We start from the raw sequence: 13,702 nt of genomic DNA on the forward strand, positions 1-13,702 counted from the left end.
TGTAGCACCTTGTTATGTTGCTTGACTCTGAGTGACGAGATCAAAGCAGCACTGGCGCCACGTCATGTTCATGTGGATCGTGACGAACAACCAGCTGCATGTTTGTAGCTTTAATGACGTCATTCTACTGTCCAATCACTCTGATTGAAAGTGAGGTGCAACTCATCAGCTAAATTGGTTCATTTCATTGGTGTCCACGCACTGCAAACACTGTTGAACACATTTTCTTCCTTAAAAGTCAAAGTCTATCAGTGATTGCAAAGTAGTTTCCTATAAAGTTCAGAGGGGCAAATTATACCTAGTTTATGTCTACATAAAATACAGAATTCAATTTATGTGACATGGCAGCTAGTTAAGTGAGACTTGGACTGCAATTATTGGAAAAAATTAGTACTGTGTCGGACAGTTTGATTGAAAAAGGGGTTTAACAAAAATCTGTATTCAAAATAAACGAGCGTATTATTGAAAATTGGTTAAATACGAGTTCACACCAACGATTAGAAATTCTTATTACTTCATTAACTTTATAAGAAGCGTTTCGCTTGTCAAATTAGAAATTAAGATATTTTTATTACGTAAATATCCTTTTAATGAGACTATAAGTTGGATTGATAAGAGTGTACTTTACAGTATAAAAATAATTAAATATATATTCGCTAATCGTCAAATAATAATACTTAGATATCAAATGTTTCATCAATTACTTTAGCCATATCAAAGTTTCAAAGTTTAAATAAATATATCAATAAAAATATCAATTCTTGAATATCGAATAAAACTGCAATATTACGGCAATCGTTTTAGCCCGAGTATTACTCCCATGTCAGTCAATATTTCAGCCATTTCATCTGTGGCCGGGTGGCTGGCATGTGTTTAATGTATTCAAAGCATAAAATTGTATGTGAGATGTTTCACCGATTATAGTATATAATATGTATACAGTAATTTAAGGCAATCCATTCTTGATGAACGCTCTCTATTGTTAGTTGCGTAGCAGAGACAATTAACCTCACTACATGTACCCGTATTGTGAACATATTCGTTAGAGATTAAAGTAGCGGTTGTCTCAGTCTAGTTCAACTACCAAGCCTTACAAACCTAAAACTACATGTAAATAGTAAATCAAGTTTTACTGCTCTTAACTCCAGTTTAGAGAACGACCTGACTCGGCTTTCAGCTAAAATCAACTACCAATGCTTACAGTGCAATATTTTGCCACAAAACAGTGTGGTGTAATAATTACTCTCAGATAAAGAAGTTAGGATAGTCGAATTTGAAAGTTAACCGTAACCTAACCAGGAAACATACAGTCATGGGAGGTAGATAAGACTTTCTTTTCAAACAATTCAAAAACTTTCGTAAGATTGGTACAGGTAGACGTTGTTAAATATACGTTTTAATTTGATTAAATTATTTAATTATTTTGGTGGAAATAGACATAAGCAAAGCATTTTAAATTTATATTATTTCTATGAATAACTTTTCGGAGGTAACTTTAATTTCCAATTGTTATTTTGATGTACGATTTGTTTCCAGACTAGATTGTGATTAATTTATTTTAGTCATTGTTAATGCTTCAACTGAAAAACTGTTTTATATAAGAGAGCTTTCTGCACAAAATATTATATTCACACTTTTGAAACTAATTACTCGAAATGCCACCATTTAGTTTGTTTTTATCACGTAACTCTTTTTAATTTGAGAAAGACTTATTTCAATAAGTTGAAATTTGATACTTAGATTTATAACGTAAAGGTAGACCTACGTACAGAAAATGAGTTATGCTTTATAAGTTTTATTTACTAAATGGTGGCCATTTCAAAACTTTAAACGTAAGTTCCTTAGAACCTCACACGATAAAAACATTACAGTTAATAGATTATAATTTAATGAAAAATGCAACAATGCAAATTTAAGAAAATTGGTTAATAAATATGGGAGATAAAAGTTGAGTATTAAACCATATAAAATGCCTTTATGGGACAGCACTTCTTAAGAGGCCACAACAATCAGTTCTTTTATATGCAGTTGCTCTAATCAGCTAGTTATAACATATCATTGTTCAATTGTGATCACAATATACATGTTAATAATAGGATCATGGATTGATCATATTATACTGTAGGATTTAAAATTATTTTGAACAAAGTATATTGAAAAATATGTATTATTTACACATAAAAAATGTATTTAAATGTTTTATGAGATAACCGGATCAAGCAATAGGGGAGTGGCAGCTGCTTGGATGGGTGACCGCGATGCAGTCCTTGCAAGCAGCCCGCCTGCTTGACCGTTCGTGGTGGTTCGGCAGTCACCTTTAAGTCGTTGGCCCTCAGATTAAGTGTTAGAGAGGGAATCTTAGCCCTGACCTCACCTGATAAAATAAGCCATGATTTACTTTACTTTTATTTAAATAGGGAGAAATGGCGGCTGTTCGGGTAATTAATTGCTTTTGTAAGTTTGGATATGATGTTTTGGTTTGTCTTTGGTCGAAAAATAATACTTGAAAGAGTTGGTAGAGATTTCTGGGAGTTCTAACTAAATACTAATTTAATTTAAAATTGTACATACAATAATTTGACACAGCTATATGACTCGCAAATAGTTATCAAAATCTACATTCTCAGTATCAGGTGAAGTGCGCAGATTATCACAGCCCTCAAGAGTAGAAGGATCGAGTACAATATTGTAGGGCTAAGTCACGTGACGTCATTGTCCTCTGATATATTGCCTGTACACGGTACTGCACAACTATGTAATATCTTTCTTCACGGCAACAGAATGTAATAAAACTGTTAGAGTAACAAATTAAAGCTAAAATTCTGTGCTTGCTGACATAAATTATCCTCTATACCATCTCAAATCCCTCTCTTCAGCAATGTTTCAATATTTTATTTTACTTGTAGAACTAATTTACAATTTGTTTTGTAGATTAAATTAAAATCTGAATTATTTCCTTCTATTAAAAATACAAATATACATAATTAAATTGAAATTTGTACAATCACAGGAAGTCTGCTTTATATATAAACAGTAATAAGCTATACTTTTTCATAATAGGAACCGTATATTTTTTATATCACTAATAGTAAACGCCAGTGACATCAGGAATATTTCCACTGTTACTTTATCATTGTGATTAATTAATGAAATTTTTTAATATTTAAAGATTTAAGTGTAATATTTATTATTGACGATGGATAATTTGAAAGGATAAGATTTTGGCAATTTTCCTCCATAGTTATATTTTGCCAAAATAGAACACTACGTTTCAAGAATTTAACTCTAACCTCTTCCTCAGGTGTCGAAAAACCGTAAGTCCTTTCCTTTCCTGGTGCGTGTAACACTCGCCACACTAATTAGTTTTTAAATAGTTTGTGATTACTTTGTCTCACGTCTGAAGCTTTTTCTCTTTCAAGACACATATTTTTTTAACTATACGAGGATTTATTAGATTGTTATGAGAAACAAACATGTTTCTTTAATTTTATTATATTTAAGATTTATAAATGCCTTTTGTTTAGACTCAAACGTAATAAGATTTGTATCAGTAAATAGACAACTACCTGTCTTTTGAGCTGAAATTAATTTATGTTTACAAATTAAATTTGGTTTGAGTCATCATTAAACTTTACAAAATATTTAATTGTGTTTATGCTCGACCAATACATTCAAAACCATAAGTAGTTCAAACATGCAGTCCTGACGTGTATCACCAATTCCTCGAAATTAAAAAATAAGTACAGAACACATTAATCTACATTCAGAGACTATAGCAATGCTATGAATTTAAATAGTATAAATGTGATTGAATTTGAATTTATTTTTTGAGATAGTATGTCTCTACAGTCAACTGTTGTTTCATTGAACGTGTTAGTATTCATAGAACAAGTCTGTGTCTAGACGTTCTGAAGCCTTTTCACTCCCACCAACACACTGGATGGGACACGGTCCTGCTTTGCATTCAAGTCCCATAATCGAATAGAAGCAGCCAACATTCCTCCAACTGTCCTCTTCCATTCCCTTCTCTGCTATGAATACTCCTGAAGGAAATTATTGGCCTTTCAATGGCTCCAGATGCGTATGACTCTTTACCTGGATTCCTTATAATTTACAATTTAGGTGTACGTCACACCATATAACAGGCTTCGTTGAGGTTGAATGTAAAATGTCAAGCTCACTTCATTATTCTACATGTTTTAATAAGTCACACGTTTAAATTTGTATGATTCTGTTTAGTTTGATTAACCATTTTTTTATCCTGCGACTTTCTCGATGCCATCTCAATTATCCATAAAATCAATGTGTATGTTAACTAACTCGATTCTTAATATATATAAATGAGGCTCAATGCGAAATTTCATGTGTATAGGTTAGTTTTTCTAAAGACATCTTGTGGACATACCAGAGACATGACATATTTCCAAACCCTATATGTAATAGGCTTTGCTAACGCTATATATTAACGCTTAATTTTTTAATAAATAATTTTATTTGAAAGTAATAAAAAAAATAATTATTATATTTTCCGCAGCATCAGTTTTTCTAAATTGCAATATGAATAAATTTTTAATTTATGGCTAACTAAATATTTGAAAAGTGTCACAAATCAATATCGCGTAGGAAAACCACCGTATGTAGGATCCTTTTTGTAGGAAATGCTGACAAATACTTGAATAGAAATATTAAATTCACTATTCACCTCTATCACTACTTAGGTAGTAACTCACTAGCATTTCGTTTTTAATAAAATATGTAATAAGTTATAAAGGTTTAAGGGGAATGTTAAAAAAAACTGTAACACTTTATAGAAAAGGAGAAATATTTTTTAGATCGCAATTCAAGTACTCATTCACCACTAGTTTTAAGGTCCTCGACAGTATTTTCTTGAGAAACAAAGAAAATAATTTACATTACACACCAAGTATATTATATAAAATAAATGGCAATTTCAATTTACCAATTTTAATAAATATAACTGACAACACAATATTGAAATAAATGATATGATGAAGGAAGAGAAGATTTATTGTTTAAGGACACAAACTTAATCTAATCTTAGTTTGTGCACTGGTTCTCATTCCAGTGTAATAGCAGACCAGACCTATTGTACTCTAGAGTCTAGAGCAGTCCAATCAATGAATCCTGATCTATGTCAACCGTATTCTTCATTCTTGGTTTTCATCATGTCATTGTGTATTGGTTGGGAAACAAGATACTGTAGAATTGTATTGAAGTTGGAAACCAATCTATTTGTCTCCGCATTGGCCAGTCATTTCAGTTTAATGACAAACCATATTTTTTAATCCAGACCACTCCAGTCAATTTACCTGCTATATTTTAGCTCTATTTTTCTCTCTCTATTTCCGTCAATGTAGGATATTTCCTTACTGTGATATTACATTGTGTTGCAGTGTATGGCAAAAGTACTTGATGTGTAGGAAACAGAATTAATAATATAACTGGCATAGATTTGCATAATGCTGTCGTCAGTTAAATTGTTCCCACCACTACCACCCCACATACTTAGAAGAGGCGGACGGATTTACTGTCCCCGCGCAGCCCCTGTAGCTCTAGATAACCCGAGTCATAATTCAGCAGCAAGGGCGCCTGGCCCAAAAAGGTTTTATTAAACGACCAAATTCTGCAATAATTGATTATGAATATAAAGTTAAAAGCTCGGAAATTTATCTTCTGGGACAGTAAGCCCCAGATTGGTTATATTTGGACACTTTCCCAGCGCGCAAACATCTCAATGCACTGCAGATTACACTTACCCCTTGTATTAATAACACACACGTCGTCACCTATTATTAGAACATATCGAGGTTCTTCTTTACAGTTGATCAACAGCTCTTGTCACACAGTCCAGTCAGAGTCAGAGAAAGCCAAAGCCTCAGTGTCTAAAAGGTGGTGTGATCTTCAAGAGTTTTGTGGTGAGTCATAATCACATGAGCGGCAGTTTATGACAATGTCATTGAAATTGGGATTGAAAATTGTAAATACGCTTTTCTCTTGCCGTTGTGGTATCTTGTACAAAGGCTGTTGGTTCAAGCGTTAAAGGATATGACCATGATCCTGCTAGAGATTACAAAAAGATGAGTCAACCCTTGCAGCTATGTAAGTATCTAAGCGGACATCCTTAAGTTCAAGATGGTCCGCGGAGTTGTGAAGCAGCTTACTTCTCATTAAATTACTTTTAACAGATCTGTTCTCCATCATCAGGAGAAGAAACATTCTGAAACCAAACAATTTTCTTCTCTACCCACAGAGAATTGTTCACTGCTTTAACAGCCGGGAATCTGCAACCTACCATGACCAATCCTGGGACAGAGAAAGAACACATGGATTTGTCTATCTATCGTAACTCACAGTATCGTAGGAAGGCTATTTTAGCATTATCTGGCATCGAACTAAAGCAAAAGCAACAAGAGAGTAATTAAGCATCTCAATCCTCCCAAATCACACCCCAAAGATAGGGAATGGAAATCACGAACATAAGTCTCAAGCGTTGCTGAGGTTTCAAAGAATGCTTTGTTACCAATCAAGATTTGAAGCATTTATTTCTTACTCCAGTTCAGTTGGTTCTATTGTATTCATCAATACTCCAATATTATTGACCTATTAATCCAGTTTAATAGTAGACATTTTTCTCCGTTGCACTCAAATTACCATCACATACTCAATGTCACCTAAACTTCTTCTCCATACTCCCTTTGTCTCTGTGTTCATATTGTTGAAGAACAAGAGTCCAAACTGGATAGTTTGTGTGCGAGTTTTTTTCCTTAACTGTGATGTTATTTTTTCAGCATTCATCGTTCTAATCAATAATAACTTTTTCATGTAAATTTCATCTATGACACCCATGTTCATGTTTGCTGTACCAAAGGCATATAAAATGTTCAGTATGGATTGTTATCTTATTATTTTTAACATTATTATTTTTTCCTTATTATTGTTAGCATTATTATTGTTAAAATTATTATTTTTCCTTATTATTGTTAGCATTATTGTTGTTGACATTATTATTATTTGTCTTATTATTGTTTGCATTATTATTGTTAATATTATTATTGCACGGTAAATGTAACTAACCTGTTAATCTCATAATCGACTACTAAACTATCTAAACAACATTTTTTTCATTCTGTCATTATATTAATTGTGTTTTTTAATTCCTACCTTGATTAAAATACAAATAAAAAACAAAATCAGTAGTTAGAGTCGTACTCTTTTAATTACAGCCCATAAGCAGGAAACCAAAACAAAATGTTGTTCTATGTTAAAGTTTCTTATTGACGATGGAAGGTTTTAAATTGATACATGATTTCGGACATTTGCATCGTTACATGTTTCAAAATGTAAAACACTATCTTTCGAGGATAGAAATCAACCCTCTTCGTCAGGTGTTAAACATTAATAAATAAACATTATTTAAACCTACAACGTGCGGTAATGGAATGTTAAGAAAAATAGGAGAAAGTAATTGTTAACATACCAACAACAACTGCTCGAAGTTCAGATCCGCGGAAATGATCCCAAGTGGTGTAAATTCACAGAATTCAAAAGCACAAACACACGTCTTAGCAGCACAAGTGAATGTGGGACACTAACAAGAAAATTTAATTATGGTTGGCATTTCCGGTGGTATTGCTGCGAGTCATCCAAGACAATTAAGCAGGAAGGCGATGGTCAGGCGGGGAATGCGTAAAGGCTGCCGCCTACAGCTCTAAGTTTTGACTCTACTTTGTAATGTTATGGTGTAAGTACGAATTTTGTTAGTTGATGATAGTTTATTTGTCTTATATTTTGAGGTTTCCTATTTAGTTCTTTTTTAATATTGGTACCCAACATTCATTACTATATTTTTTTATGTAGTGTGACCTTGCACTGTAATGTAATGGCAGATCTTTTATACTATACGGTACTCCATTTAAAATTAGCTGACCTCTGACAAGATTAGCTTATCTGAATTCTTATACTTCGTCTATCACATAATTTAAATATTGTTAATTAAACCTCCACGTTGCGTTACTTTAAAAATTCTAACAACACATAAAGTATAGCAGGTGATAAAATTTTAAACAAATTTCAATTCATAAGTGATACATAATTAGTGCAAAATGTATCATAAAACTACGACTCATGACTCTAATTAATTATTTGCTCAACAAGGATTTTCATGAAACCTCAAAACTTATGTCAATTAGGATACCTAATTTTATTTAATATTATTTTTAATATTAATGTATTATTGGCGTGTATGATCGCTGCAAAACGAGAATCACCATCGGAAACAATTGGATAAGCCTTAGGGATAGATCCATGGCCTGCAGTCAATAGCATTCGTATGATCCAGATAGCTTATCGTTATCCTGCACAACCTTAAGGAACAGACCAAATCGTGTGTCGTTGTACTACGAATAGATTTCTTAGTGAATTCACTCTGATGGAGTCCAGTGATATTTGAATATGATGTATATAACGGACACAGGCATTTATCAGGTAAATTTTCAAATAAATTCAGTTAAATTAAAAATACTCAGTTAAAATGCATTCTTTCTATTTCATGAACGTGAAAATTTATGCGTCCCTGATGAACACAAACTTACTGCCATTTTGATATTTACACAACAGAGCTAAAATGTCTAATTTTATTTATAATATACCTCAGTATTCAATACTTTAACAAGTAGTACATACGACCATTTTGTAATGATTTAAAACTGCAACAAAATATAAAACAATATGAAGCTTCACAATAAACTTGAGCTTATTTACTATAATAGATAATATTTAGTTTTATAACTAAGCGAAATTGCGAGTGGCTCTTATTTTAGTTTTTGCTCTTGTAGGAGCACTTTTGGTTCGAATTAATTATACGTCCATCAACAAATTTGAGTTTGCTCATTTTTTTTCCGATAAACAATATGTAAAATTTTGTAATAAGGTTACATGTAAATTCAATACGTAAAATCTGTAAACATTTTTATATTTCGAGATTCCTAAATACATTGTCAGTTTTTATGTAAAATGTTTCTAAATTTCGACAAATAATAATAGCTATTTGTGTAGTATTATTAGGGTACAAGTGATATAAAAATATTCTTTGTTTAAAGTTTGTTATTGACGATGGAAGCTTGGGAAGGATAAAGGGATTTTGAACATTTTCCATCGTTGTATGTTAAAAAAATGTGAAACGTCTTTGTAACGTACAGTTATACTTTTTGTAACATACAATGATGGCAAATGCCTGAAATCCTGTTATAATAATCTTATTATTTTAACATGTATTATTAATGTGGTTCTGCAATACATTTTATCGCATTTTTAGTTCTTACGATGAGTAAAAAGACACCTTCAGATCTCAGGATTGTAATGATGTACGTTGATGTTTGATCATACGATTAGCCTCGGAACAGCCCCTCACAATTTTATTAATAACCACTACAACTATTTTTAGTTTGTGATTGCCCTATGAGGGTGTCGATGTTGTTGTTATAAGTATTTGTAACTCCTCGGAGTGTTATATAATAACGTAACTGTTGATTATTGATTATAACTTATTGATTATTCAATCTACATGTGACGCTAGTGCGAGATGGTAGTTACAATAAATTCCTTATTCATGGTTTCTTTGGTTATAGCAAATGCAAAATCATTTCGTTACTGTCCGTTACTGCTATACCAATATAGATCATAACAACTAGTCCACTCACAGCAGTAGTTGATCTTGTTAGTTTGATCTCATCAGTCTTTTATCAGATTGTTATCAATACTATTACACCGCTGTTAGATCTGTATGGTAGGTTGTAGATTGTATTGTAGACATAGAAACTGTTGCTTTTGGTCATTGATTTGAATACCACTTGTCTTCCAATCAACATCCCTTTGCAATATTTCTTCCTTAAAGCGGGGGTGGGGAAATATCATTTATATTAGGCTCCGAACAGTCGTTGCCATTTCAAAATGGAAAAGACATGAAAGATAATATGGATTTCATAACTAGCTTCTGTTTTTGCAATTCGATTCAAACACACTACAACTGCTCAAGTTTGAGCAGAATCGTAGTTAACTCGATGGAACGATCTGTCTCTGTGTCTCAGTAAGGACAAACCTCAGCACAAATCATCTTCTCGCCGGATATCAGCTCAGATTTCGCTTGAAACCTCATTTTCTTCCCTTTAATTACCAATTATCCTTGAGGTCGATTGATTTCCTTCCTTAGCCAAAGTTTCATTCTTCTGACTTCTTTTCCGAAGGCATGTGTAGCCTAAATATTACAGAAGTTAATTGTTTTCAACATGGACACATCGCATTGTGTCAAAACAAAAATTATGATAAAGATGTATTTGGCAAAGTATATTTGACAAAATAATTGGAAATATCTAAGAAAGGTGCTTAATTTACTTTCAATGCTGTTATAAACTTATTCAGTTTAACTTTGAAATAATTCAAGTGATCATTAAAAAAGTGGATTAAGCGTTATACACGTTACAATAAAAATTTATACTATTCGTCCATTATTATTTTATATATTCTTTAAAATGATTATGGGAGAGTTAAAGTAGGATCTAAATAAAGCTGTTTTAAGGGCAGCGAATTCACTTCCCATACAATTATTATTTACTATACTAAATTTGTACCTCTGAAGTAAGCCCATATTACAAATTTAAAATGTATTAAAATTATTAATTGTATAAAATGTTATTTCTTGATCTAGTCAAAAGATTCTTGAGTACTATTTTTGTGTTTACTCCTGTAGATATTGCAGCTACGGGTTTGTTTCAAAAAAACCTCATCAGAGATAATTAAACAATTTGTTACTTACTGCAATAAACTTGGGACAAATGTGATTATCACAAGAAAGAAAATTTTGTAAAACATACGTAATTGTTATGTGCTACAAAAAGCGGAAACACAACGTTTCGATAGCTAGTATTCGCCTTCTTCTTCAGGTGTAAAATCATAAAATAATATTATGCGCACAGAAAATAAACAAATATACGATGACTTGAATAAAGTGTAAGTTTACTATGCAAGATAAACATAACATATTGATTAATCAATACCAGGCTGACTTATATACCTATTTCTAGATAAAATTAAACAATTTATGAGAAAGGAAGGAGATTCCTCCAAGGTACTGCCTGTTTGGATGATATTTACAATAACTAATTAATAGCAAGAAATCAGTTATACAAAGGTTTGTAGATGAATAATAACAAATTAATCTCCAAATTCCGGTCAAAAATTTTGAGGCATGTTTATATATAATGTCATTTAAAGATGTTTTAATTACCAAATTTTTAATTTGATCTTTTTTGACAAGCTTAAGCTTATTATCATTCATAACAGAAGAAGATATTCGATATAACTAATCGAAACTTCGCGATTCTATTGCTGTTTCTAATAAGAATGGGAAATATCCGTCCGTAATCCTGTTATATTATCAAATCATTCTTCATCAGTATTGAAGTGTAATAGTAGTTCTTAAAATTAAAAAATCCAAACTAAATTTAATTTTAAAATCATATTTATACGGCTGATTAAGTGTGAAACACAAACAAGGATTATTGATTAATCGTTATAATAGTTAATGTAACGAAATAACGTACATGTCAAATGTGGAGATTGGCATTTGTGGCAAGGAGCTTTTCAATCTTTAAAAAAATCTGCCTAGTTTAGCTTTACATTGAAATATATTTTAACTTTATCAGGGCATTTGGGGCAATCTATTTTAAGTTTTTTTTATGTTTGGTTTCATATTGATTATATTCGATTCAAATGGTTTATCCTAATTTTTATAGAATAATATCGATCATCTTTTTCCGTATTAATTCTTAAATGGTTAACAGTTTAACCTAAATAGTTTTAAAGCAATATTTTAAATTAATGTATTAAATTCAATGTGTAGAATCACAGTCGATGTTGCCTATGATGGTATTCTAATCACAAGTTTGCAATGCACTTCTATAGTATTAAATTTATCACTGTGTCATTGTATACTTTCTAACAGCACTTTGTCCTTTTAAAAACGTTTGCGTGAAATAAATAATTTTGACGTGACAACGTCTTAAATTAGGTTGCGGCTCGGAGTCACTCATGAAAAAGTGTAACGCCCGGTAACGTTACGATGCCCGTCCAGTGGGTCCGCCGCACGGGATAAAGCAGATAACTGTGGGTCCGCCGCACGGGATAAAGCAGATAACTATGTTTATTCGTGAAAATGTGGAGTGCTTAGATTCGTCATTTACAACAACTACAACAATAAAGGTAAATAATTATACACTGATATTTCATTATCGTAAACTATGATTGATTGATTAATTGTTAGATTGACACAAAAGTTGAGAAACTGAGTTTATAGGTTATGTCATACTATTGACAAATGTTGATAGTGTTAAGTAAATTATTAGTTTAAATCACTCTGCAATCAATCGTAATTCAGTCGATTGAGAAGAAACAGCGCGTATTGCTAGTCAAACATTTAAAATAACAAATTATAACCTCTAACCTGTCATAACAGTGCGACCAAACAAACGAACTAAACCGACTAATCACCACGCGCGGAGTTATAATTTAACTGTGTTTAGCAAGAATTTCAAATTCCAATTTTAGTAAATGTTTTATTCAACTTTACCATTTACAATAACAAATTTTAATTAATTTCAAATTATGTACAATGTTTTAATAACAAAATATATTTCTATAGTTAAAATTTGTGCAATTTTTATTTTCATTCAATTCCTTGTTCCTATTGTGCAATTTAATAATATTCATATCAATAAATATTCTACTGAGAAAAAGACGTTGTCACGTAAAATCTTCGCCCGTAAAACCGAACTTTACAGGCAACCATAATTTTTTTTATTATAAAAATGTTCTGGTGTGTATGTATGCTCAAAACCAGTTTGTCCCAGTTTATGTATGTACCTGCTGCGATCGATGCTGTTATCACGTTGAGATTCAGAAGTAGTTGAAAATTTACAGAGGATTCTTCTTCCATTCTTCTGGTTCTTGTTTGGACCTTAAGGCCCGTATTTGAAGGACGTCATTGTAGGGTTGTTAAAGAGTTTCGATACACCACGATACTCGTACCTGCTGGCAATCATGTGAAACTCTGGAATCGCCTCTTTATCGTTTGTAGTTTGGTGCACTTACCAAATAATTACTAATATAAATTATTTTTAAATCAAATACGATAGTTCGTTTAGAAACTCAATTATTCTAAGTTTACAACTATTCAGGCTACATGAATCTTACCATTGCATCTATTTCTGCCATAGGTGTGTGCAATAGACAATTTAAAGCTTAAATTTGTTTTTCTTTCTTCCTATAGAACTTGAAGAAACATTGTGATTATTCTCTCAACAGAAGAGAGTGATGACGCTGTAGCGTCAGGCATCATTTCACCCTTACTTAATTTTTGCGAGAATCTGGATTTATCACTTGGATATTGGAAAATTGCTATTCAAAATAAATTATTTTCGACATAGAAAAAGTAAAGTTTGTACATTAGAAAAATTAGCATGATATTAAAAGTAAGTTATTGTTTTGTTTTAATATAATAAACTAGCAGTAACCAACGGATGTGCACGCAATTTCCTTCGGAATAATAGTGACGTAATAGGTATACCAAACCTAAGTGATGGTCATAGGAAATATTCTAATCTCCGGATCCATTTTAGAATAATTTAAG

This window comes from Homalodisca vitripennis, chromosome 6 (assembly GCF_021130785.1).
Source record: "Homalodisca vitripennis isolate AUS2020 chromosome 6, UT_GWSS_2.1, whole genome shotgun sequence".
NCBI lineage: Eukaryota > Metazoa > Arthropoda > Insecta > Hemiptera > Cicadellidae > Homalodisca > Homalodisca vitripennis.